Source organism: Notechis scutatus, chromosome 2, assembly GCF_049901735.1.
Source record: "Notechis scutatus isolate UNSWTSFEM ecotype Mainland chromosome 2, rNotScu1.2, whole genome shotgun sequence".
Lineage (NCBI taxonomy): Eukaryota > Metazoa > Chordata > Lepidosauria > Squamata > Elapidae > Notechis > Notechis scutatus.
This window is the reverse complement of record NC_142010.1, coordinates 9,347,887-9,375,845: the sequence shown is the minus strand read 5'-3', so window position 1 is coordinate 9,375,845 and position 27,959 is coordinate 9,347,887. Positions and strand designations below refer to the sequence as shown.

At 41.7% G+C, this 27,959-nt stretch overlaps 1 pseudogene across 1 annotated transcript; it reads right to left on the bottom strand.

Annotated features, from left to right (window-relative positions):
- Positions 1 to 2,061: 2,061 nt before the first annotated feature.
- On the bottom strand, positions 2,062 to 19,747 carry LOC148131718 (uncharacterized; annotated as a pseudogene). The gene is made up of 11 exons (XR_015747378.1): positions 19,588 to 19,747; positions 17,500 to 18,080; positions 17,125 to 17,242; positions 16,925 to 17,004; positions 15,815 to 15,941; positions 13,540 to 14,409; positions 8,880 to 9,319; positions 8,505 to 8,622; positions 8,315 to 8,382; positions 5,246 to 5,372; positions 2,062 to 3,820 (listed from the first exon to the last, which is right to left on the bottom strand). The product of XR_015747378.1 is annotated as an uncharacterized LOC148131718 (transcript).
- Between the last annotated feature and the right edge of the window lie 8,212 nt (positions 19,748 to 27,959).

The following is a 27,959-nucleotide window of genomic DNA, read 5'->3' as shown; positions in this document are numbered from 1 at the left end:
TCTGTCCTTCAGGTGCTTTGGAAAATAGCTTGACCCCCTTCCTCTCTGTGTCAGCCCCTCAAATACTGAAAGACTAGTATTGTGTCTCCCCTAGTCCTTTTCTGTGCACTCTTTCCAGTGTCAACATCTTTTTTATAGTCTGATGACCAAAACTGGATGCAGTGCTCTAGGTGTAGTCTCACTAAAACTTTCTAGAGTGGCATTAGTACCTCACTTGATCTTGATTGTATCCCTCTGTTAATGCAATTTAGGAATGCACCGGCTTTTTTGGCTGCCGCCCCACCGTTGTCTCATATTTAATTGGTTGTCCACTAAGACTCCAAGGTCCCTCTTGCTATCAAACCTGGTTTTAACCAGTCTATATGTGTATTTTTGGTTTTTCTTGCCCAAGTGTAAGACTTTACTCTTCTCCTCATAGAATTACATTTTGTTAGATAGAGCCCAGTGTTCAAGTCCATCATGATCCACCTGGATCTTGAGCCTATCATCTGGGGCCGTGATGGCAAACCAATGGCACACGTACCACACGTGGCATGCAGAGTCATTTGTGTGGCACGCAAGCCCCAGCCAAACGTACCTTGCACTGCGCATGCGTGCACCTCCCAGCTGATTTTCGGCCTGTTTGAGGCCTTTTTCGGACTCCCAGAGGCTCAAGGGAATCCTCTGCAGACTCGGGAGGCCGAAAAATGGGCCTTCCGAAAATACCAGAATTTCCCATTTTCAACCTCCAGAGGGCCTCAGGAGTCCGGGGGAGGATGTTTTTACCCTCCCAGGGGCTCCAAAAAAGCCTCTGCATTATGGTTGCCCTCAAAGGGCATGTTAAGACTGAAAACTCAGACTGGCTGGGTGGGAATAGTTGGTTCCTGCTCACTGGGCGCAGCCGACTTTGGACAGCTGGGTCAGGATGGAGTAAGTTGCACTGGCTAACTCAAGTTGGGGAAAATTCGTTGCCTCCTTCTCAAGCCCAGGCATTGGCAGTTTGCAAGCTCAGATGTAGATAAGTCTCCGAGCTTGGAATGGTGCGTGTGGGCGCTTGAACAGCATGCCGAAGGAGACGGTCTTCTCCCAATCTCAGACACCGTTGGTGTTTGTTTCCCTGTCCGGTACCCGTCTCAGCAAAGCAAGAGGAGGAAGAGGATATTGCTGAGTGTGGAAGGGTGGAGGAGAAAGTTTGCAGAAAGCTCCAACTTCTGCCTTGACAGATCTCTGGAGAGCAAGAGGAGGTGGCAGGGGAGCAGCCCTCCTCAGTCCTGCACGAGGGAGGCTGGCCCTTTTGAAAGAAAATCCTCGTTTCCAGTCGTGTGAAGTAAAGATGCTGGCTTGTTGGGGCAGCCTTCCTTCACGCAACTCGCCTGCTACCCTTCCTCCTCTCCAGAGATCTGTCAAGGCAAAAGATGGACCTGGAGGAAACTGCTTCCTGCAAACTTTCTCCTCCGTGCTTGTACATGCAGCAGCAGCATCCTCCAACTTCTGCGAGGGGGGCAGGTAAGGCTGGGTGGGAGGATCCAGAGGTCTCCAGCAGAGGAAGATCAGACCAGGACAACCACCAAAGCCTTGTCCACCAGAGAGGCCTCGCCATCCCTCTCAGGCCACACGGAGGGCCCCCGATGGTGGCATGGACTGCCCGGAGCCCTGGGAAATGGAGGACAAGCACCCAGCCAGGCGCAGACCAGCTTTCCCAAAGGGGTGCTTGGCTGCGCTTATGTCCTCCTTGAGGTTGCTGCTGCTGTACTCGCTCTTCTTGGCGAGGTTGCTCGTACTGGGTGTGGGAGGGCAAAGTGTGTGAGTCAGAGGAAGCCCACTCCCTTTCCATACGAGGAGACTTGGCTTTGTAAGGAAAGCATCCACACTGTGAGATGGGAACGTGATAATTATATTTGGTATTTTGGAATATTTGAAACTATAATGAAAAACAATAAGAATATTGTAATTAAAGAATTAAGAATATTTCTACATGTAGAAAAGGCCTTTCTGTATTTAGACTTATCAAAAACCACAAGCAGGATTGGGGATCCAGACTGTTCGGGTTTGCACGAGAAAGGGAATTTATGCATACATATCTAAGAAGGTCTACAATTTATTTCGATTACTACTGAAATGGAACTTGTATGATATTTTAGACAACTATAGGTAGTCCTCATTTTTTTTACAGTTCATATAGTGATTATTCAAAGTTATTGAAGCACTGAAAAATGTGAGTTATGAACATTTTTCACACTCAGGAACATCCGATGGTCACCTGATCAAACTTCAGATGCTTGGCAACGGATTCATGTCAGCTGCAGTGTCCTTGGGTCATGTGATCACCTTCTGTGAGCTTCTGAGAAGCCAGGCCGATGGGGAAGCCAGATTCACCTCAGGACAGCGTTACTAACAATTACACTGATTCTGTTAAGAAATGTGGCAAGGAAACTTGTAATATGGGGAAAATACACATTTTAATAACTCTCTCACTTAGCAACAGAAATGTTGGGCTCAATTGCAGTCATAAACTTGAGGACTACCTGGATTTCTCATGGAACTCTACCCACAATTCTTGATATGGTTTCTCCCACGTGTGGTTCCTTCTATGGCGAGTAAGAGCATTACTCCCTGCAAAGCTCTTTCCTCACTACATGTATATGGTTTCATTTGGTTTTTCCCCTGTATGGATTCTTTTATGGGAAGTGAGATCACAAGTCTTTCTAAGGTCCCCTCCACATTCCACACATTAATATGATTTCTCTTCTGTTTGGCTTCTATTGTGGGAATTAAGACCTTTACGAGTAAAGATCTTTCTACACTCCATACATTGATATGGTTTCTTTCCTGTGTAAGTCCTATTTTGGGAGGTAAGTTGACTACTCTTCCTAAAACCCTTCCCATTCTCCATGCCTCAATATGGCTTCTCTCTTGTGGGAAGTAAGATGACGGTTACGAGTAAATGTCTTTCCACACTACATGCATTTATAAGTTCTTTCTACTGTGTGATTCCTCAGATGTGTTAAAAGTGTCTTATAATAACAGAAGGTCTCATCACACTCCATGCACTGATACGGTTTCTCTCCTGTGTGGATCCTCCTGTGGGTATTAAGATGACTGCCATGAGTAAAGGTCTTTCCACACTCCATGCATTGATACGGTTTCTCTCCTGTGTGGATCCTCCTGTGGGTATTAAGATTACCACTCTTCCTAAAACACTTTCCACACTCCATGCATTGATATGGCTTCTCTCCCGTGTGAATCAAGTTGTGGGATTTAAGACTACTGCTACCAGTAAAGCTTTTTCCACATTTCATGCATTTATAAGGTCTTTCTCCTCTGTGATTCCTTTGATGGATTATAAAAGTCTTATAATAACAGAAGGTCTCATCACACTCCATGCACTGATACGGTTTCTCTCCTGTATGGATTCTCCTGTGGGTATTAAGATGACTGCCACGAGTAAAGGTCTTTCCACACTCCATGCATTGATATGGTTTCTCTCCTGTGTGGATCCTCCTATGGATATTAAGATTACTGCTACGAGTAAAGGTCTTTCCACATTCCATGCAGGTAAATTGTTTATCTTCTGAATGTGTCTTGTTATGAGAAATGCGATGATCGGATTTATTGAACCACTTTCCACACTCTATGAATTTATATGGTCTTTCTCTCGTATCAATCACTGTATGGTTAGGAAGCCTACTGACCCGAGGAAGACTTCTCTTAATTCCACTTTGTGATTGCTTTGCTTCATCACTCTTTGGTTGCATCTGATCTACAAATTTCCTTTTTCCACCTTTCGAATGGATCACTTGGTGTTCCTCTTCGCAATTCTTATTCTCTTGCCCATTAATGCCTTGAAAAAGAAAAATGAGAACTGTAGCAAGAATAGGGGAACAATCAAAACTTTTCTTCCGAAATTTAGCCAAAGAATCATCAATATATTTCATCTGTTTTGTGGAAAAACATGAAGAGTCCAACGTAAGATTATAGCAAAGACCCATTTCCAAGCATATCTCTAATATGGTCCTATAATAGGATTAGATCACAGCCCTTAACTAATCTTTGACCTGGGACAATTCCATGGTGCCACAAACTCCCAAAGTATATTGGACAATGTATCATGCTAGGGCAGCAACGTACTCAGCACTTCCTAACTTCAATCAAAGTCTCAGCTCCACTTGTCCGCAGAGCAGAATCTTTCAAAATCAAAGGGAATTTCTGGATGGAAATAGCTCCCCATCCTCAACTTAGGCTAATGCCAAACTCGGTACACAAGTGGGCATATGTCTAAGAAGGGAATAAACCCCTCATAAGTCATCTGGTCTTGGTTATAGCAGCTTACGGCTATCAGGAACCCACTGACCAGGTTCAGGAAAGAATAGCGAATCCTGGTAGCCAGAATTTTGCTCAGTATATTCAGCCTCTTCCTTAGATTCTTCCTAATATCTTCGATGAAATGAGTAGTTTGCATTTCATGAACAGAAAGTTATTTTTTTTAAAAAAACAATTTCCCTTATGCAAAAAGCCAGGCTATGCAGTTTCTCAATTTTTCTTTCAATACATTTCCTTCTTTCCATAAAGTCAGTTTGATCAAAAGGTTAAGACCCCAGGCTAGAAAGTAATGAATTTATACACATTTCTAAAATTTTGTTTTCACTTTGTCATTATTGGGTAACAAGCGTAGATTAATGAGAAAAAAAATGAATTTCAACAACTGTAGAATCAGGCTGTGGCATAACAAAATTGACAAAATGAAAGGAGACTGAATACCTTCTGAATGCACTGTATATCCTTCCTTTGCTTTATGTAAATAATCAAGGCAGCAGACAAACCCATTATTCCTTCCTCCTGCTATTTTCCCTACAACAACTCTTTGAAATGGGTTGAGCTGAGAGAGTTTTGGCCCAAAGTCACCCAGCCAGCATTCATGCCTAAGGCAGAACTACTATTCACAGCCACCCATTTTCTAGCCTGGTATCTTAACCATTTGACCAAACTGACTTTATAAAAGAAGGAAGTTTATTCAAAGAAAAATTGGAAATCTGCACTGTTTCCCTGATATAAAAGAAATTGTTTTTTTTTAAATGTTTTCAGGTCATAAAATACAAAATACTGATTTCTACACTTGTAGAATCATGCAGCAGCATAACAAAATTGAAATAAGTGAAGGGGGTAGGAATATTTTCTGAATGCACTGTAAATAAATGATTTTTTTAAAAATCAGAAATAACATTCAAGGCCCCACTCTACATTCTTGATCATAGAAAGGGTTTCTTACCCAGAGAAAAGAGATTCCTGGAATTCTCCACCATGACTTCTCTGTAGAGTTCTTTTTGGTCAGCATCCAGTTGAGACCACTCCTCCTCGGAGAAATACACAGCCACTTTCTCAAAAGAAACAATATCCTGAAAAAGGACACAATCCCAAGAATAATGGGATAATTTTCTTCCATTCTAGGAAAGAGGTCCATTGAAAAAAATGGGAATCTTCTGCAGAATTCAGAATAACATTAATGGATGAATTAAATATTCAAATTACAAAAAAGTGAAATATTTAGGGATACAAATAACAGCTAGATGTGGAACACTTGTGGAAGATAATTATGAGAGATTGCAACAACAGATTCTGATAGACATGGAAAAATGGAAAAATTTACAGCTATCTTTAATAGATAGAATAGCGACAATTAAAATGAATGTATTGCCAAAAATATTATATCTATTCCAGACGATTCCAATAAGACTGAAAAAAAATATTTTGAAGATTTAAATAAAACGATGTTGAAATTTATCTGGCAGGGGAAAAAGACAAGAATTTTAAAAAAATTATTGCAGGATTCAAGAGTGAGAGGGGGTTTTGGATTACCCAATTGGCAACTATACTGATGTGGATGAAAGAATGGATTGTATTGAAAAATGTTAGATTATTAACACTAGAAGAGCATGATTTACAATTGGGGTGGCATGCATTTTTATGGTATAAAGAAAATAATGTACATGGATATTTTAGGAGACACTACATTAGGGACGCCTTATTGACAGTATGGGAAAAAATAAGAGGCTATCATCATATGAAAATACCAGTCTGGTTATCAACATTAGAAGCTTTTAAATATATACAGCTTTTTAAATAGGAACACATTATTAGATATGACAAAATTTTAAATGAAAAAGGTGAGCTCAAAATAAAGCAAGAATTAGAGTTACAAGGCATAAATATAAATTGGTATTCGTATTTGCAAATACATACAAGGTATGAAAAAGACATCAAGATGGCTAGGTTTTATAACGAACTGACTGTACTGGATAAAATCCTAACAGGCACTGAAGAGAAGTTGATCAAAAAATTATATGGTTATTTATTAGGAGTGAAATTAGAGGAAGAACAAGAATCAATGGTTGCGTGGCGGAAAAATTTTGGAGATGGGATAGACTTGGATAAATGGCAGATATTATGGTCTAGAAACTATAAATTAACTATGTCAACGGCCTATAAAGAGAATTTGTATAAGAAGTATTACAGGTGGAATCTACCCACAACGAGAATTGCCAAGATGTTTCAAGATAAGTTGGCGAAGTGCTGGAAATACCAGAAGATACCAGGATACTACCAACCATATGTGGTGGATATGCACAGAAGCTAAAAAGTATTGGACTGGAATACACATGTGGCTGGAGAAAATGATAAAACAGCGTATAGATTTAAAACCAGAGACATTTTTATTGGGAAATTTGCCTGAGAGTTAAAACAAAGAGTTAATGTATTTGATTATTAATGTATTAACAGCAGCTAGGATTGTATTTGCACAAAATTGGAAAAATGAGAAAATTACGATGGACGAGGAAATAATTAAGAAAATAATGGAATGTGCAGAAATGAGCAGATTGACAGTGGCAATTCCAAATTTATAATAATCTTTTCCTTCTTGTTCTCTAAGAAGAAAAAGATTATTATAAATTTGGAATTTGTTTTATGAATGGTTGGATAAAAGAGTAAGAAATTGAAATATGTGTACAGTGTAACATACCATTACTGATAAATGAATGAGTTAGACAGAGTAAGAAAATGAATGTGAAATATAACATTGAAAGACAACAATTACAAGGTTAAGGATAATATAATAAGTGATACACGTGATATAAAATACTGACTAGAACAATGATAGACATAAATAAGTAAAATATGTATGATAATGTTATTATGTGCACAAAGATATATGTATCCAACTGACACACTGTTGAATAGAACGGTTTTATTTGTTTTTGTTTTTGTTATAAAAATAAAAACTTTTTATATATAAAAAGAATAAGATCTCACCGCTTTTGGCTGATGGCACAACCAAATAATGTTTGATCGAGCGGAAAGTGTTTGGAATGCCTTACAGCAGGGGTGTCCAACCTTGGCAACTTTAAGCCTGGAGGACTTCAACTCCCAGAATTCCCCAGCCAGCAAAGCTGGCTGGGGAATTCTGGGAGTTGAAGTCCTCCAGGCTTAAAGTTGCCAAGGTTGGACACCCCTGCCTTACAGTGTAACGAACTAAAATATTCTTTGTCAATTGATAGTTAGGTCTTAAATCCATTACCTGTCAGTGACTCCCATTCTTCCTAGGATGGGCAGAGCAAAATGCTGCCAAAACCCACCTGACATGTTTTCCAATGGCTTACTTTATCCACTGAAGGACCAACATACCCAAACTCCAAAGCTTGACAAAGGAGTTGGAAGAGCTTGTAAAAGAACTCTTATGTCTATAGAGATTCTCAATCATCAGGTCACGGTTGTCCCAAAGATGTTTTTTAAAAGACAAAAAAGGATATTTTTTTTGTAATGGTGTGTGAGACTAACCCTGGGAGACAGAAGGAGGCGCCCTGATGCTGACAACAGTCTGGTCAATGAAATCTAATGATGAAGCAGGACGGGTGGAGAAGGCATCTCACAAAGGATCCTCTTAGAACAGGTGTATCAAACTCAAGGCCCGTGTAGTGGTTGGATCCTGCCCGTGGAGCCGTCCTGGTCTACCCAATGTGAAGAGGAAAAAGTGGACCAGCCTGGCTTAGGCCTGTTCTACCCAATATGAAGAGGAAGCAGCAGTTTGGCGAACTAGCCACGCCCACCCAGTCGGCCATGCCCGCCTGGAACCCCGGTCAATCACAGCCCTGAGGCGCCCGTCAATGAAATTGAGTATGACACCCCTGCCTTTGGAGGAAAGAGTAGACTAAGCTGAGTGTGAATGTTCAATGACCTGATGTCAAATTCATATTGCTTAGAAACAGCAATTTTATACATTGAACCCTGGAACAAAATGAAATCCATTCAAGATTTATGGACCTTTTCCAATGTTTCTCCTTACCTGAAGTAGCGATTCAGCTCCAGCACAAAGAGGTGATTCTAAAAACTCCAAGGACAGCTTTCTACTCTCTATGAGAAAGAGAAAAACAGTGGAAGCAGATTTGTTAAAGAGAGACAATCCAATAAAATGGAGGGGAAAAAAATCAGCTAAATGTTGAAATCTCACCTCACACAGAAAGAGCTTTTCTTACCTTGCGTAGAATCTTGACTTTGATCTTCCTGGAAGTTCTCCCTGAAGAGCAGCTCTTGAGAACGTCTGAAAGAATCTTTCCTCCCCTTGGGATACTCAGTCACAGCTTCCCTGCATTTCTGGACATGATGTGATATGAGAAACAAAGGAAGAGCAGAGAGATAGGAATGAATTATCATAGTGCACCTTCAAACTAGCAGTCTCCAATGTCCATTGCTGAAATTCGAAACAGAATGGAAGAATTGCCCCAAATACATCCTCTGGAAGAATAGAACAAATTCTCTTAGGAGTTAATAATCCCAGAAAATTCTGCCAGAGAAGAACTGAGAAATGCACACAGATCCACTTTAGAGCTGCCATGATTACATTCTCCCACCTGCAACTCTTCTTGCATGTTTTCCTCCTCCTGGGTCAGCAAGAAGCCTTCAGCCAGGGACACCGCCTGGGAACTGGTCTCCGCTCCACACTCCCGCACCCATTTTGCCATCTCTGGGGGAAGGACAGCCAGGAATTGTTCCAGGAGCACCAGGTCCAGCATCTGAGCCTTGGTGTGTTTTTCTGGTTGCAGCCACTGACGGCAAAGATAGTGAAGCTGAGTGCAAACATCTCGGGGGCGGCTGCCCTCCTGAAACTGCACTTTTCTGAAGTGGCAGCATTGGACCTCTGAACTGTTGGATGCCTCTTCGTGGCTCTTCTGCCCAGGATTCATTGCCCCATTCCTCCCACAACTCCAAGGCTGAGCAGCTGGAGGGCCTTTTCTAATTTCGGCATCTGCTGGGGGTTGTCCCTCCATCTTCTCTCTGGTCTCTAAAAAAGCTTCAAAAGGAAAAGGAAGGAAGAAAAAAAAAAGAATGAACCTACTAATGTCTGCAACGGGAGGGGGAACTTATTAGTTAGCTTGATTTCTTCCTATGGGGAAAATTGCAGAGAACCCTTCAGGATGTCGATGTCTATGAAAATATTAGAAAAATATATTTAAATATTTTTGATGTCTAATTTCTATTTTTTGTTAAAATGTAATTTTATATTTTGCAAAGACGGCCTCTCCTCCTCTCCCTCCCACGAAGAGCTTTTCCCATCCAAACGAGTTTAAATGGCTTCCTCCTTTCTGTAACTCCCTTTTTTTTCCCCTGGGGGAAACGCGCAGGATCCGAAACTTTGCTTTCTTTCTCCCCTGCCTCCACAGAGGCGGCGAGGGAACATGGGACCCCTGCTTCCCCCCATTCCACGACTCCAAGTCGAATGGAAGTTTTGCAGGTCTCCCTGCGAGCCTCCAGCGCGGGAGAAAAGCCCCATCACTGAACCCCGACTCACGTCTGGATCTCGGACCGTGCAAACTTCCTTGCAGCCTCTTCCCTTGCTAGAAGTGGGTACAACCGGACACTGTAGAAAAAGCGGAGAAGCTGGAGGAACACATCTCTCCTGACTTCGGAAAGTGGACGGCGCATGCTCAGTTCGCTTGTAAAGCGGGGCGGCGGACACGGGGGGAGCTGCCCTGCTCTTCAAGGGAGCCCCCTAGAGGTTCCTGTGCGCAACACCTCAGCACCTTGCAAGGGCTCAGAACATCATGAGAATTTTTTAAGTGATTAACAGTTGGAAGGGAGCTTATAGGTCATCTAGTCCAACCCTCCCCCCCCCCCAAACAGGAGACTCTACACCATTACGGACAGATGGCAGTCCAGTCTCTTTCTGAAAGTCTCAAGTGATGAAACTCCCACAACTTCCGATGGCAACTTCTATTCCATCAATTGATTGGTCTGTCAGAAAATTTCTCCTTATTTCCAGGTTCAGTTTCCATCCATCATTCCTTGTCTGACCTTCAGGTGCTTTGGAAAATAGCTTGACCTTCCTCTCTGTGGCAGCTCCTCAAATATTGGAACACTGCTATCATGTCTCTCCTAGTCCTTCTCTGAACTCTTTCTAGAGTCTCAAGAACTTTTTATAGTGTGGTGACCAAAACTGGATGCAGTACTCTAAGTGTGGTCTTACTAAGGCTTTATAAAATGGTATTAGTACCTCACTTGATCCCTCTGTTAATGCAACTTAGGATTGCATTAGCTTTTTTGGCAGCTGCTGCACACTGCTGGCTCATATTTAGCTGGTTGTCCACTAAGACTCCAAGATCCCTCTCACAGTTACTGCTATTGAGCCTGGTTTCACCCAGTCTGTATGTGTACTTTTGGTTTTTCTTGCCTAAGTGTAAGACTTTACTCTTCTCTTCATTGAATTACATTTTGTTAGATAAAGCCCAGTGTTCAAGTCCATCATGATCCACCTGGATCTTGAGCCTATCATCAGGGGCCATGATGGCAAACCAATGGCACACGTACCACACGTGGCATGCAGAGCCATTTGTGCGGCACGCAAGCCCCAGCCAAACGTACCTTGCACTGCGCATGCGTGCGCCTCCCAGCTGATTTTCGGCCTGTTTGAGGCCTTTTTCGGACTCCCAGAGGCTCAAGGGAATCCTCTGCAGCCTCGGGAGGCCGAAAAAAGGGCCTTCCGAAAATACCAGAATTTCCCATTTTCAGCCTCCGGAGGGCCTAAGGAGACCGGGGGAGGCTGTTTTTACCCTCCAGGGGGCTGCAGGGAAGCCTCTGCATTATGGTTGCCCTCAAAGGGCATGTTAAGACTATGACAACTCAGACTGGCTGGGTAGGAATAGTCGGTTACTACTCACTGGGCACAGCTGATTTTGGACAGCTGGGTCAGGATGGAGTAAGTTGAACTGGCTAACTCAAGTTGGGGAAAATTCGTTGCCTTCTTCTCAAGCCCAGGCATTGGCAGTTTGCAAGCTAGATGTGGATATAAGTCTCCAAACTTGGATTGGGGTGTGTGTCTGTACGCGTGTGTGTGCATGCACAGCATGCCGAAGGAGACGTTCTTCTATCAATATCAGACGTCATTGGGGTTTGTTTCCCTGTCCGGTACCCGTCTCAGCAAAGCAAGAGGCGGAAGAGGATATTGCTGAGTGTGGAAGGGTGGAGGAGAAAGTTTGCAGAAAGCTCCAACTTCTGCCTTGACAGATCTCTGGAGAGCAAGAGGAGGTGGCAGGGGAGCAGCCCTCCTCAGTCCTGCACGAGGGAGGCTGGCCCTTTTTGACAGGAAATCCTTGTTTCCAGTCATGTATAGCAGTGATCCCCAACCTTTTGACGCCGCGGCCCGGTACCGGCATCAGCTGGGCGCCGGCCCTTCCGGCATCAGCTGGCGCCGCCATCTTTTGATGAAAAAGTGCTTCCGGTGAGCTTTCTACCCGAAAAGCTCACCAGAAGCACTTTTTCATGAAAAAAAGATGGCGGCGCCCAGCAAGCCGCGGACCTGGTAGGAGTTGTTCCGCGGACCGGTCCCGGTCCGCGGACCGGTGGTTGGGGACCCCTGGTGTATAGTAAAGATGCTGGCTTGTTGGGGCAGCCTTCCTTCACGCAACTCACCTGCCACCCTTCTTTCCTCTCCAGAGATCTGTCAAGGCAAAAGATGGACCTGGAGGAAACTGCTTCCTACAATTTTTCTCCACCGCGCTCCTACATGCAGCAGCAGCATTCTCCATCTTCTGTGAGGGGGAAGGTAAGGCTGGGAGGGGGGGTCCAGAGATCTGCAGCAGAGGAAGATCAGACCAGGACAAGCACCAAAGCCTCGTCCACCAGAGAGGCCTTGCCATCCCTCTCAGGCCACACGGAGGGCCCCCGATGGTGGGGTGGACTGCCCGGAGCCCTGGGAAATGGAGGGCAAGCACCCAGACCAGACCAGAGCAGCTTTCCCAAAGGGGTGCTTGGCCGCGCTTATCTCCTCCTCGAGGTTGCTGCTGTGCGCGCTATTCTTGGCGAGGTTGCTCATACTGGGTGTGGAAGGGCAAAGTATCCTTTATTTGTGGGACGCCCACTCCCTTTCCATTCAAGGAGATCCGACTTTGTAAGGAAAGCATCCTCACTGTTAGATGGGAACATGATAATTGTATTTAGTATTTTGGGATATTTGAAAGAATAAAAAAGAACAATAAGAAATGTTATTAAACAATTAAGAATATTTCTACATGTAGAAAAAGCCTTTCTGTATTTGGACTTGGGAAAAACCACAAGCAGGATTAGGGATCCAGACTGTTCGGGTTTGCATGAGAAAGGGAATTTATGCATACATATCTAAGAAGGTCTACAATTTATTTCGATTATTACTGAAATGGAACTTGTATATTTTAGACAGCTATAGGTAATCCTCAATTTATTACAGTTCATATAGTGATTATTCAAAGTTATACAAGCACTGAAAAACGTGACATGACCATTTTTCACACTTAGGAACATCCCGATGGTCACCTGATCAAACTTCAGATGCTTGGCAACGGATTCATGTCAGCTGCAGTGTCCTTGGGTCATGTGATCACCTTCTGTGAGCTTCTGAGAAGCCAGGCCAATGGGGAAGCCAGATTCATTTCACAACAGTGTTACTAACTTAACAATTACAGTGATTCGGTTAAGAAATGCGGCAAGAAAACTTGTCATATGGGGAAAATACACATTTTAATAACTCTCTCACTTAGCAAGAGAAATGTTGGGCTCAATTGCAGTCATAAACTTGAGGACTACCTAGATTTCTCATGGAACTCTACCCACACTTCTTGATATGGTTTCTCCCACGTGTGGTTCCTTCTATGGCGAGTAAGAGCATTACTCCCTGAAAAGCTCTTTCCTCACTACATGCATACACTGTAGTTTCATATGGTTTCTCACCTGTATGGATTCTCTTATGAGAAGTGAGATCACAACTGTTTCTAAGGTCCCCTCCACATTCCACACATTTATACAACTTCTCTTCCGTCTAGCTCCTCTTGTGGGAATTAAGACCTTTACGAGTAAAGATCTTTCTACACTCCATACATTGATATGGTTTCTCTCCTATATGAATCCTATTATGGGAAGTAAGACGACTATCCTTCCTAAAACCATTTCAACGCTCCATGGATTCTCTCCTGCGTGGAACCTCTTGTGGGAATTAAAGATGACAGCTACAAGTAATCGTCTTTCAACACTACATGCATTTTTAAGTTCTTTCTCTTATGTGATTCCTCTGATGGGTTAAAAGTGTCTTATAATAACAGAAGGTCTCATCACACTCCATGCATTGATACGGCTTCTCTCCTGTGTGGATTCTCTTGTGGGTATTAAGATTACCACTCTTCCTAAAGCTCTTTCCACACTCCATGCATTGATAAGGCTTCTCTCCTGTGTGGATCAAGTTGTGGGATTTAAGACTACTGCTACAAGTAAAGGTTTTTCCACATTTCATGCATATATAAGGACTTTCTCCTCTGTGATTCCTTTGATGGATTATAAAAGTTTTATAATAACAGAAGGTCTCATCACACTCCATGCATTGATATGGCTTCTCTCCTGTGTGGATCCTCTTGTGGCAACCTAGATGACTGCTACGAGTAAAGGTCTTTCCACATTCCAAGCATTTATATGGTCGTTCTCCTGTGTGGATTCTCCTGTGGTTATTAAGATGACTACTATAAGTAAATGTCTTTCCACACTCCATACATTTATACGGTCGTTCTCCTGTGTGGATCCTTTGATGTCTTACAAGGTAACTGTAAGAGAAGGTCTTTCCACACTCCATGCAGGTAAATCGTTTATTTTCTGAATGTGCTTTTTTATGAGAAATGAGATGATCGGATTTATTAAACCTCTTTCCAAACTCCATGTATTTATATGGTCTTTCTCCTGTATCAATCATTGTATGGTTAGGAAGCCAACTGACATGAGGAAGACTTTTTTTAATTCCACTTTGTGATTGCTTTGTTTCATCACTCTTTGGTTGCATCTGATCTACAAATTTCCTTTTTTCCCCACCTTTCGAATGGATTGCTTGGTGCTCCTCCTTGCAATTCTTATTCTCTTGCCCATTAAAGCCTTGAAAAAGAAAAATGAGAACTGTAGCAAGAATAGGGGAACAATAAATTCCTTCTGAAATTTAGCCAAAGAATAATCAATATATTTCATCTCTTTGGTGGGCAAACATGTAGAGTCCAAACAAAGATTATACCAAAGAACCATTTCCAAGCATATCTCTAATGATCCTCCTATAATAGGCTTGGATCCTAGCCCTCATCTAATCTTTCACCTGGGACAATTCCATGGTGCTACAAAATCCCAAAATGTACTGGACAATTTATCATGCTTGGGCAGGAACATACTCAGCACTTCCTAACTTCAATCAAAGTCTCATCTCCATGTGTCTGCAGAGCCGAATCTTTGAAAGTCAATAGGAATTTCTGGATGGCAATTGCTCCCCACCCTCAACTTAGGCTAATGCCAAACTCAGTACAAAGGTGGGCATATCTCTAAGAAGGGAACAACCCTCTCAGAGGTCATCCGGTCTTGGTGATAGCAGCTCAGGGCTATCAGGAACCCACTCACCAGGTTCAGGAGGGAATAGGACAATCCTGGTAGCCGGAACCTTCCTCAGTACATTCAGCCTCGTCCTCAGAGGCTTCCTAATATCTTCTGTATGAAATGAGTATTTTGCATTTCATGAGCAGAAAGTTATTTTAAAAAAAAACACAATTTCCTTTAGGCAAAAAGCCAGGCTATGCAGTTTTCCAATTTTTCTTTCAATACATTTCCTTCTTCCCTAAAATCAGTTTGGTCAAAAGGTTAAGACCCCAGGCTAGAAAGTAATAAATTTACACACATTTCTAAAATTTTGTTTTCACTTTGTCATTATTGGGCAACAAGTGTAGACTAATGAGAAAAAAATGAATTTCAACAACCGTAGAATCAGGCTGCGGCATAACAAAATTGACAAAATGAAAGGAGACTGAATACCTTCTGAATGCACTGTATATTTGCTTTATGCAAATAATAAAGGCAGCAGACAAACCCATTATTCCTTCCTCCTGCTATTTTCCCAACAACAACTCTGTGAAATGGGTTGAGCTGAGAGTTTTGGCCGAAAGTCACCCAGCCAGCATTCATGCCTAAGGTACAACTACTATTCACAGCCACGCAGTTTCTAGCCTGGTATCTTAACCATTTGACCAAACTGACTTTATAAAAGAAGGAAGTTTATTCAAAGAAAAATTGGAAATCTGCATAGCCTCCCTTACTAAATAAATTGGGTTTTTTATGTTTTCATCTCATAAAATACAAAATACTCATTTCAACAACTGTAGAATCATGCAGCAGCATAGCAAAATTGAAAAAGTGAAGGGGGTCTGAATACTTTCTGAATGCACTGTAAATAAATGATTAAAAAAATCAGAAATAACATTCAAGGCCCTACTCTATATTCCTGATCATAGAAAGGGTTTCTTACCCAGAGAAAAGAGATTCCTGGAATTCTCCAGCATGACTTCTCTGTAAAGCTCTTTTTGGTCAGCATCCAGTTGAGACAACTCCTCCTCGGAGAAATACACAGCCACTTCCTCATAAGAAACAATATCCTGAAAAAGGACACAAGGTTCCTTATTAACAGATAATCCCAAGAAAAATTGGATAATTTTCCTCCAACAATTCTAGGAAAGAGATCCATTGAAAAAAAAGAGAGAATCTTCTGCAGAATTAAGAATAAGATCACACCGCTTTTGGCTAATGGCACAACCAAATCATGTTTGATCAAGCTGGAAGTGTTTGGAATGCCTTACAGTGCAACGAACTAAAATATTCTTTGTCAATTGATAGCTGTGTCTTAAATCCATTACCTGTCAGTGACTCCCATTCTTCCTAGGATGGGCAGAGCAAAATACTGGCAAAACCCACCTGTTTTCCAATGGCTTATTTTATCCACTGAAGGACCAACGTACCCAAACTCCAAACCTTCATGAAGGAATTGGAAGAACTTGCAAAAGAACTCTTATGTCTATAGAGATTCTCAATCATCAAGTCACGGTTGTCCCAAAGATGTTTTTTAAAAGACAAAAAAGGATATGTTTTTTGTAATGGTGTATGAGACCCTGGGAGACAGAAGGAGGCACCCTGATGCTGACAAGAGTCTGATCAATGAAACCTAATGATGAAGCAGGATGGGTGGAGAAGGCATCTCACAGAGGATCCTCTTAGAACAGGGGTATCAAACTCAAGGCCCGTGAAGTGGTTGGATCCTGCCTGTGGAGCCATCCTGGTCTACCCAATGTGAAAAGGAAGCAGCAGTTTGGGGAGTGGCGTCAAACTAGCCATGCCCTCCCAGTTAGCCATGCCCGCCTGGACCCCCATGAGGTCAATCACAGCCGTGAGTCGGCCCTGAATGAAATTGAGTTTGACACCTTTGCCTTAGAAGGAAGAGGGGAGGCTATGCTGAGTGTGAATGTTCAATGACCTGATGTCAAATTCATATTGCGTAGAAAAAGCAATTTTATACATTGAACTCTAGAACAAAATATAATCCATTGAAGATTTACGGACCTTTTCCGATGTTTGTCCTCCTTACCTGAAGTAGCGGTTCGGCTAATCCTTCAGCTCCAGCACAAAGAGGTGATTCTAAAAAGTCCAAGGTCAGCTTTCCACTCTCTATGAGAAAGAGAAAAATAGTGGAAGCAGATTTGTTAAAGAGAGACAATCCAATAAAGTGGAGCGAAAGGACCAGCTAAATGTTGAAATCTCACTTCACGCAGAAAGAGCTTTTCTTACCTTGCGTAGCGTCTTGACTTTGATCTTCCTGGAAGTTCTCCCTGAAGAGCAGGTCTTGAGAAGATCTGAATGAATCTTTCCTCCCCTTCGTATACTCAGTCACAGCTTCCCCGCATTTCTGGACATGATGTGATACAAGAAACAAAGGAAGAGCACAGAGATATAAATGAATTATTATATTGCACCTTCCAACTAGCAACCCTCAATATCCATTGCTGAAAGTAGAAATAGAATGGAAGAATTGCCCCAAATACATGCTCTGGAAGAATAGAACAAATTCCCTTAGGAGTTAATAATCCCAGAAAATTCTGCCAGAGAAGAATTGACAAATTCGGAGAGATCCTCTTTAATGCTGCCATAATTACATTCTCCCACCTGCAACTCTTCTTTCATGTTTTCCTCCTCCTGAGTCAGCAAGAAGCCTTCAGCCAGGGACACCGCCTGGGAACTGGTCTCTGCTCCACACTCCCGCACCCATTTTGCCATCTCTGGAGGAAGGACAGCCAGCAATTGTTCCAGGAGCACCAGGTCCAGCATCTGAGCCTTGGTGTGTTTTTCTGGTTGCAGCCACTGACAACAAAGGTAGTGAAGCTGAGTGCAAACATCTCGGGGACGGCTCCCCTCCTGGAACTGCACTTTTCTGAGGTGGCAGCATTGGACGTCTGAACTATTGGATGCCTCTTCATGGCTCTTCTGCCCAGGATTCATTGCCCCATTCCTCCCACAGCTCCAAGGCTGAGCAGCTAGAGGGCCCTTTCTAATTTCGGCACCTACTGGAGGTTGTCCCTTCATCTTTTCTCTGGTCTCTAATACAGCTCCAAAATGGACCCTTGGATCTCCACAGGTCTTTCTGTTCACAAGAGGTCTGGCGAAATTTTCCAAGGCCATTCAGCTCTCTTCCCAGACAAGATACTTAAAACTCCAGAAGAACCAGAAAATATTTCCAGCTTACATACCTGAAATTGAAAAGAAATAATTCAGGGTGTTTACTAGGGTGATTAATTGACTACTGAGCATCCTTATCAAGGGCGAAATGGGAAGGGGGAACAGAAGGGGGGAAAAAGACAGATTTGGATGAACCTACCAATGTCTGGAATGGTGGAGGAGGGAACGTATTAGTAAGCTTGATCTCTCTACTTATGGGGAAAATTGCAGAGAACCCATCAATGTCTATCAATATATTAGAAAAATACATTTAAATATGCTTTTGATTTCTGCTTCCTAGTTTTTATTAAAATTTAATTGTTATGTTCATGTCTTCTGTATTATTATAAATTACTCTAGGCAGCAATTATACATAATGCTCCTTATTATTTCTCACACAAAAGCCCTGTGTGGTAGATTGGGCTGAGAGTTGGGATGGGCTCAAGGCTTTCATGCCAAAGTTTGGACTAGACCTAGAAGTTAATCTCTTGGTTTCAAGCCTTGCGCTTTCATTATTGAACCAAATGGCTCTCTATGGCTAACTATAATTTTATTTCATATAATTTAATATACAGTTTAATATCATTTCTATGGCTGCATAGTTAAGAACAATTTGCACAATCCAAATCATAAATGTCCCAGATCACAAACAACAATTGACATGAGGTACTCTCTAAATCCATTTAATAAGTAAATAGCACTAAGACTTATATACCACTTCACAGTGCTTTTACAGCCCTCTCTAAGCAGTTTGTATACAGAGTCAGCCTATTGCCCCCAACAAGCTGGGTCCTCATTTTACCCACCTCAGAAGGATGGAAGGCTGAGTCAACCTTGAGCCTGGTGAGACCCAAAGTGCCAAACTGCTGGCAGCCAATAATCAGCAGAAGTAGCATGCACTCAAACCACTGCACCACCAATAAACCATTCTAGGAAGTTCAACACCTAGGCTTTACAAAGGCCAAGCTTGACAAAAAACACTGGCCTGTTGGCCCTCCTCCAACATCTTCCTCATTCATTGGGCAGCAGAACCAAACTGGTGACAGTGGGGAAAGATGGGAAAGCAGGAAACCGAGTTCCAGTCCTTCCACACCTTGCACCCTGCCCCTTGCACACGAATTGCAGCCTTTGTTCGTTCGCTTCTCTAGGTCGAAGAAAGGGGAGGCGAGGAAAAACCTCTTCTGAAAATGGAGCCAAGAAATGTGCAGGAAACTGTACAGGAGTCAAGGCTGACTTGGAGGCACAAATCTCTGTTTTGCAAAAACGACCTCTCCTCCTCCCTCCCATGCAGAGCTTTTCCCGTCGAAATGGAGCATAAGTCCTCTTTTCTGCGACCTTGTTTCCCTCCCTCCGTGGATAAATCCGAAGCTTTGCTTTCCGCCCTGCCTTGCCCTTGCACACACAGGGGCGGCAGGGGAACATGGGACCACCACAACCCCTTCTCACGACTCCAAGCCTGATAGAAGTTTTGCATGTCTCCATGCGAGTCTCCAGCACGGGAGATAATCCCCCGCCACCCATCAATGACTTCCGACTCACGTCTGGATCTCCAAGTCCAAGACTTCCCTGCAGCCTCTTTGCTTGCTGGAAAGGCTGACCCAAAGGCAGAATCGGGCACTGTAGAAAGAGAGGACACGCTTTCAAGCCTTTGCTGTTAAATGCCTCGGGAACCACACAGCTCTACTGACTTGGGAAAGAGGCAGGCGCATGCTCAGTTTTCTTGTAAGGCGGGGGCGCGGAAGGAGCTGCCCGGCTCTTCCAGGGAGCCCCCTAGAGGATCCTGTGCGCATTGCGAGAAGACCCTGCAAGGGCGCACGACGTCATGTTCCATGCGGGGCTGGGATGATGATGGACGTTAAAGTTGAAGGAAAGTTTCCCTCTATCATTGCCTATCTAGAAAGGAAGTGGCCTCTCCGGCAGGCGTTAGTTTGTAGATTTGCCTCTTTTTAATCTCTAAGAAGCGCCTGTAATCTTGTGAAGACTGAGAATATTTCTGTGGAGATTCAAAAATCCGGTTCCTGGAGAGCAGCTTCTCTGAAGGGATTCCCAGAAGGCATCAAAAATGAGCAAAATCCTGTCAGAAATGGCAGGGCGGTCAAATGACAAGGAACGAAAGTCTCTCTAAGAAACCCAGCCTGTGTCTTGTGGCAAACTCAGCCCTGAAGTGAGGGGAGATCAGGGCGAGACACAGGGAGGAAAGCGACAGGTTGAAGAAAATTAAGATTTGTATTGGTTTTTCTTTTTCAATTACTGCCTTTCAAATTAATTCCTCTGGGCAGCCAAGGAGGCTTGGAAACCCTAAATACAGCCTGTAATAATGAGAATAATCCTGAAGAATAGATGAAAAAGAGGCATCAAAAGAAAAGTGCCAAAATGGAGAGAAACTTGAGCACCTTTAAAAAAGTTTACCTCAAAATAAGGTGCCACAATGTAGAAATGAAGATTGGGAAAATAAAGTCTTATAAGTGACTAGAGAAAAAGTATATTGTGTCTTGTGCCTGATGGCAAACTCAGCCCTAAAGTGAGGGGAGCTCACAGGGCTGGCAGAGACACATAGTTGAGGGAAATTAATATTTGTATTGGTTTTTCTTTAGTGAGTTCAATTCTTATAGCTGTCTTTTAAAATTCATGTTCTGGGCAGCCAAGGAGGCTTGGAAACCCTAAAGTCAGCCTGTAATAATAATAACCATAGATCCCAATGAAAAAGAAGCATTGAAAGAAAGTACCAAAATGAAGAGAAAGTTCAACCTTTTAAAAATTGACCTTTAATTTTTTTTTACCTCAAAAAAAGGCACCATGATGGAGAAAAAGGACTCATATGTGATTAGTGAAAATGTAGAATTACAAAATGAAGCAAGGCACCTACTGAAAAATAAATATAAATAGCACAAAGCAAAAAGAAAAGAGAGAGAGAGACATGAAGTTTTATTTTTGTTGTTGAGTAGGGAATACTACTCAGGAAATTTGAGTAGGAACCTTAAGACCTTTGGAGTAAAAGAATATTTTTTTTCTAGCCAAAAGTAATGAAGATTTCAGTGGTTTGAAAAGATTAGTCTGGACTTGGAGGTGGACAGTGCAAGAAAAAAGAGATTTAGCTACAATTAGTGAAAGGAAGGATGGAGGGGGAAATGTGAAGTTAAAGCCATTTTTAAAAAATGGGTTTAACTTCTCATTCTACCTCCAATCTTTTCAGCCCATTTATTGATATATAAAAGTTCCTTCTACGTCCCACTTGACTAATTTTGTCAGTCTTCCATTATGAAAAAAAAATTCACATAAGAATTACAAAACCAAAATCACTGCCCTTTCACCATCAGTGAACAATATTTGAATAAATATTTTCAAAGTAGCTTGATCCTCTGAAAGCCTGAAGTTTCGGATCCAGTGGTGGGCTGCAAATTTTTTAACAACCGATTCTCTGGCTGGATAGGCGTGGTCATGTGAATGGGTGGGTGATGTCACTCATCACACTGAGCCCTGCCACTCGCCTCAAAGGAACAGCTGGTTCAGCTGGTTTATGTCTCTGTTTATGCAAAGGTTTCAGCTGATTTATGCCTCTGTTTATGCAATCAAGGATTGTATTGGCTGGCTAATATTTAAGTGATTGTCCACTAGGACTCCAAGGTTCCTCTAACAGTTACTGTTTTCAAACTAGGTTTCGCCTAATCTGCACTTGTATCTTTTGGGTTTTTGGTTCAATTTCATTTTCTTGGATAGGGCCCATTCCTCATGTTTGTCAAGATCTTTTTGGATTCTGAACTTGTCTTCTGGGGTATTGGCTATTCCTGACAGCTTAGTGTCATCTGCAAATTTGATGAGTTCCCCTTCTATTCCCTCATCTAGATATTGTAGAGTACAGGGCCTAAAACAGAACCACTAATTTAGTCACTTTGTCAAAGAATAAAATGATTATTTTGGCACAATCTTTTCAACAAACCCATGCTGGTTTTCTGTGATTTGTGAGTATGGTGATCTACACATCCCAGAGCCAGTCCTTCTGACCTCTATCAATCTATTTGTCAGGAGAAACTGAAAGTTGCTGAATATGATCCCTGTGCTGGTTAGACAGTATATAGTTTGGGAATGAGAGCTGTCCCCTTAAGGGAATGCCTCATGGGAGATGTAGTTAATGCCTCATGGGAGATGTAGTTCATGTCATGTGGTCACATCTGTAATCCCGATTGGTCACTGAATTGACCTCTGGTTGGGTTAGGGGGAGTTTTGTTCATTCTTACTTTTGTTCATTCTCCTGGGTCCTCACAGGGTTGCTCAGCCCTTTTATTCACAGGTCTCTCTGTCTGGGTAGAAGAGCTTTCCCCCTTATGAGGCCGAAAAACTTCACCTCCTGTACACTGAACTCAGCGGTGGTGTCTACCAAAAGGAGAGTGTGTCGTCCTCTAAAGGGAAAGAAAGTCTTATTCCTGAAAACCACATAAAAAGAAAACCCTTTTAATATATTTCAGAAGGTCCCTGTTCGGGCGCCATTTCTCAGAAAAATAAAAAAGACAGCTAGGAACAAATTCAGAGCTGTTTATTAAACTTTTGCAAAAGTGGAATCCCAATGTCAAGAGATATTGAGAATCAAGTTTCCAATCTTACAAGATTTTTATACAATTTCCAAAGGTCTAACATCTCTTTCTGTTATCATATTCTGCAATCTCATTGGTCAGAGGTGGGGTATGAATCTGTTTCCAGGAAAGTTTGTCCTACATGGTTTTCCCCTTTAATTCCAGTAATAACACTGGGCATACCCCATATCATTTGACATCTTTCACTAAACATTGGGTGACTGTTGTAATGTCGAGGCAGCCAAGTTGTTGGATTATGCTCAACTGAATTATGATGATCTTTACTGGAGTATAGTCTTGCATTTATATACATTTTTAGTTATCCTTCATCATTGGTTAACTTTGGTTACTGCTTAACTTTCGTTACTGTTTAGTACAGTAATCCATACAATTAATAGTTAAAGTCTAACATATGTCTACTTCCCCTCTCTAATCCTCCTTTATCCATAGATTAGTGACTTTGTTTGCCTGAGTTGTATTTGCTTGGAAACATTCTTTATCTGAGGTTTGCCATCCGAGATTGGAACATTCCTGCAATTACAACTCTACATATCCTCGTTTTTTATTTTAAATGGAGGATTCAAAGATTTATAAATGTATCGCAATTGAAGAGGGTTAAGAGAGGGGGAAGCGGGACGAAACAATGCGAATAAATTTGGAATACATTGAATAAAACAACAGGTTGCAATTAATACAATAATAATAATTATAGCATAGAAAAACTGTCTGAGCCAAGACCAATCAGGGAGTCAATTGGTTAGCCACTCAAAAGGTGAGTAATGAGCATGGATATTATTTTGAATGTATGATTGTAAATTGGCAAGCTCATCCTCAATAGTTCTATTCAAAGAATGAAAATGCACAGCACATCCACGGCGTCCAACTAACGTACAGAACCCTCCCTGACGGGCTAAAAGATAGTCTATGGCAAAACGCTGCTGTAAAACAGCTTGATTTAAGTCTTCTATTTCATGCTGCAAATCACGAATAATAGCAGTGGTAGCATTGATGGATTTTTCAAGTCTGCAGGTGAGACCAAGAATAGATAATCTGTTTTCTTGAGCAATTATGCCAGGATAAGAGCCTAAAGGACTCCTGTAACGGCCCCTGCCAATGCACGGCCAAATGTAGAACCAGAAGACAATTGTGTGTCAATAATGACTTCATCATTACATGTAGGCCCCAGAGAGGAATGCCGCTGTCGAGTTGATGGGAGCGTACCTATTTGAACAGGTAGAGTAAAATAACCTATAGTTGCACATTGATAATTCTGAGGATGAACATTAGTAGCATATTTATCAAAAAAGAACCACATATTAGGATCCTTAAGCTGCCAACCAGCGCATATCGATCCTGTCTTAGATTGTTCAGAGGCATTAAAAATAGGAAAATTGTCAGGATACATATCAGGAGCTATATTAATTCCATGCAAAGAAGAATTAAAGGTACCTGACAACCAATAGTAGTCAGAACAATAACTATAATTCCCTAGCTTTTTTAATATGTGCTGAGCAGCATCATAATCAGACCAATTCTGAAGTCAAGTGTATTTAGCGTGACAACAGAAACACTGACCCCTTGTAAACTGACTAACTTTCAAGTAACGCCAACGGACAGAATTCAATTGCATAGCGGGCGTAGAAAATAGCCAGGAGTGTGAAATAGATTGTAGTTGTGAAACAATAAATGTAGAAGACATGATCAAGTTAGGGGTAAAAGAAATTTGACCAAATGCCATTGGGGGCTCATAGTATAAAGTAATATTTGTGCCATGGGTCATAAACATGTATTGGGCATGACGAACCCACAAATTAGGGTTAAGACGAACCACAGAAGTGACATTTTGAGCAGAAACACCATTAACCATAAACAAGAAAATACAAAGTAAAATGGTAACAGAATTAGCAGTAATAATAGCAAAAACAGCAGCAACAAGATTTTCAGGAGTCTGAGGTAATGAGGCCTGTTGCAGTTGTTGTTGAGCTTGATATGTAGTAGATTTAACCTGGGCCCAAGTGATGGTTGCGGGCGCGTTGACCTTGGAAGACGTACTTCCGTGTTCAGATGAAGATTGAAATCCGGAATCGGGTTGTGAAGGCCCTGATGCCATACCATGATACGGACGAACACAGTGCGCTGGAACCCACATTGCTTGTCAAGTAGAAGGATCTTCCATGGCGACCCCAGGTGGTCAGCGGTGTAGGCCTTTCCAGGTTGGATCTGGAGCTTGGCGATACTTTACCAAAGGCCTTGCTAAATATTCAGTAGTTCGAAAATGCAAATTAACAGGTGAGTCTGCAAGAGAATCTAAAAAGGTTAAATAATTCCAAGTATATAATGCTACAGCAATGAGATTTTGAATCTTTCGCAGATGGTAAGGGCCAAACTCAGTTTGTAATTGTTTCTGAAGCAATGCCTTAAAAGTACGATGAGCTCGCTCAACTATAGCTTGACCCTGAGAGTTGTAAGGAATTTCGTGCACTAAAGTAATATTCCATTTCTGACAAAAGGTTTGAAATTCCTTACTAATATAAGCGGGGCAATTGTCAGTTTTAAACTGAGAAGGCCGACCCATTACAGCAAAAGAGGATAGGCAATGAGAAATAACATCTGAAGTACGTTCATGTTTTGAAGCAGTAACCCAAAGGAAGTGTGAATGAGTGTCAATAGACGTATGAAGATAACAGTATGGCTTAAAGGTTGAAAATTGAGTTACATCCATTTGCCAAATTTGATTAGCTTGGGTTCCTCGTGGGTTGACACCCACTGGAAAGGGAACTGCCAGTTGCTGACAAGCTGGACAAGCACGGACAATATCCCGGGCTTGAGCTAATGAAATTTTAAATTGCTTTGCAAGCGATTTGGCATTTTGATGAAAATAAGAATGACTAGCAACAGGATCAGCAAACAAAGACGCAACATCCTTTAAGGATTCATCTGCCTTCCGATTTCCTTCAGTCAAGGCATTAGTAAAGGGAGTATGACTTCGAATGTGCTCTACATACAAAGAATACAAGCTAGTTTCCAAACTATTCTTTAAAGATAAAAACAAGGATAACAAATTCTTATCCAAAGAGAGCACAATAAGAAAAGGGAAGAGATTGCATAGCTAAATACACATATTGAGTATCAACGATCAAGTTAATAGGTTGGTCATTGAACAATCGTAAAGCCAAAATCACAGCAGCCAGCTCAGCACGTTGAGCTGAAGTCTGCGTGGCAGTAAATTTAGAATACCATTGTTGTTGAATCTGCCAGACAACCACACCCCTTGTAGGTGATCCATCAGTAAAGACTGTAAGAGCTTTAGAAATAGGATTTCGCACAAAAATGGAAGAAAAGGCGGATTTAAAGTAGTAGTAACCACTATTCTAGGATCCTTGGGTAAAGAATACAACAAGTTTCCCACATATTGAGAAAAGGCTATCTGATATGATTCTGAAATCATCATCAAATGCTCATGTTCAACTTTTGTACGAGTGAAAGCTATGCTAATGAGATCCTGTCCTGTAAGATGTAAGGCTCGTTTACGACCTTTAATAATCAAATCCTCTAATGCTGATTGATAAGGATAAATGTTTCTAGGCGGAGTAGCTGACAAATTAATCCATTCATGAATGTTGACCGCTTGCGGGGACGCATTAGAATAAAGACATCCCGTGGGTAAGGGTGCAGTGGGAAGAATCGCTAAGCAAAGTCCTATTGTTAAGGATGTTATCCTGTCCACATATCGATGCTTAAACTTATTCAATATTTCTTGAAGACATGTTCTTTGAGGATCAGTTAATACAACTAGATCTCCTGGTGATTGTGCTCCCTTCAAAGACTGAAATAAGGGCAACATATCACCAGTTGTAATGTAGAAGAATGGGCGTGCCCAATTAATAATGCCAAGTAATTTTTGCCATTGTACTAAGGTATATGGTTTCTGTACTTGTAATTCAGGAAGAATTGGAATGGAGGACTTGTGCAACATTCTATGTCCTAAGTAGGTATAAGGTTCTACCTTTTGAATTTTGTCTTGAAGCTATATACAATCCCTGCTGTGCCACAATATCCGTTAACTCTTTTAACAACTTAGATTCATCAAAATCCGGGGCTACTATCAATATATCATCCATATAATGATAAGACTAAATAGGAAGAAAATTTATTCCGAAAGGGTTGAAGGGCATTATCCACGAAATATTGACAAAGTGTAGGGGAATTAAGCATTACCTGAGGCAACACTCGCCAATGATATCGTTTTGTGGGCATGCTATTATTAAAAACTGGGACAGTAATTGCAAATTTTTCTTTGTCTTGAGGCTGCAAAGGTACAGTAAAAAAGCAGTCTTTAAGATCAACTACCAATAACTTATAAAAATTAGGAATTAAGTTAGGATTTGGTAGACCACATTGTAAAGGACCCATGGGTTGGATACATTTATTAATTTCTCTTAAATCATGAAGGAAACGCCATTTCCCATTTTTCTTTTTTATAACAAAAACAGGAATATTCCAAGGACTAGTAGAAGGTTCTATATGACCAGCAGCCAATTGTTCTTGAACCAATTGTTGTAAAGCAGCGAGTTTTTCCCTTGATAATAGCCATTGTTCCACCCAAACCGGCGTAGAACAGAGCCATTTAAGAGGAAGAGCCATCATCAAGAATCAAATGGGCATTAAGAAGAGAAAGGATATCACGGCCCCAAATATTAGTATGAATATCTAGAATGTATGGTTGTAGGAAAAAAGACTTACCAGCAGATGTTGTAACATTAATTTCTTGAACACTCTGCCAAGCAGCTGTAGAACCTCCTATTCCCCACAATGAAGAAACTCATTTTTGGCCACTGTACTGGCCACTGTAAAGAGGAGATGACAGTAACATCGGCTCCAGTATCCAGTAACCCTTGAAATGGTTGTTTATTAAGGAAGAGCGTTAACAAAGGACGAGAGGAGTTCAGCTGATGAAGTAAGCCTACAGATAAAGAAGTTGATCCAAATCCTGCATCCACACGATTACCTATACCAGGAGATGGAATTTCATATGGAAGAAGAAGCAATTGAGCAACAGAAGAATTACAAGGAAGAACTTGAAGATTCACCCAAATCTGAATCATGAGGATACCAGTGTAATCTGAATCTATTACCCCAGGCACAACAAAATAGCCCTTTTTATGTGCAGAAGAACGAGGCAAAATTAAGCCAACTAATCCCGAAGGAAGAGGACCTTTAAATTGAAATGGAACTATTTTAACTTCCATGGGAAATTTAAACTCAATTTCCTCTTGAGTGATTAAATCGATCCCAGCGCTACCGGCTGTGGCTGGGGAGGAGTGAGAGAGACTGCTGGAGGAG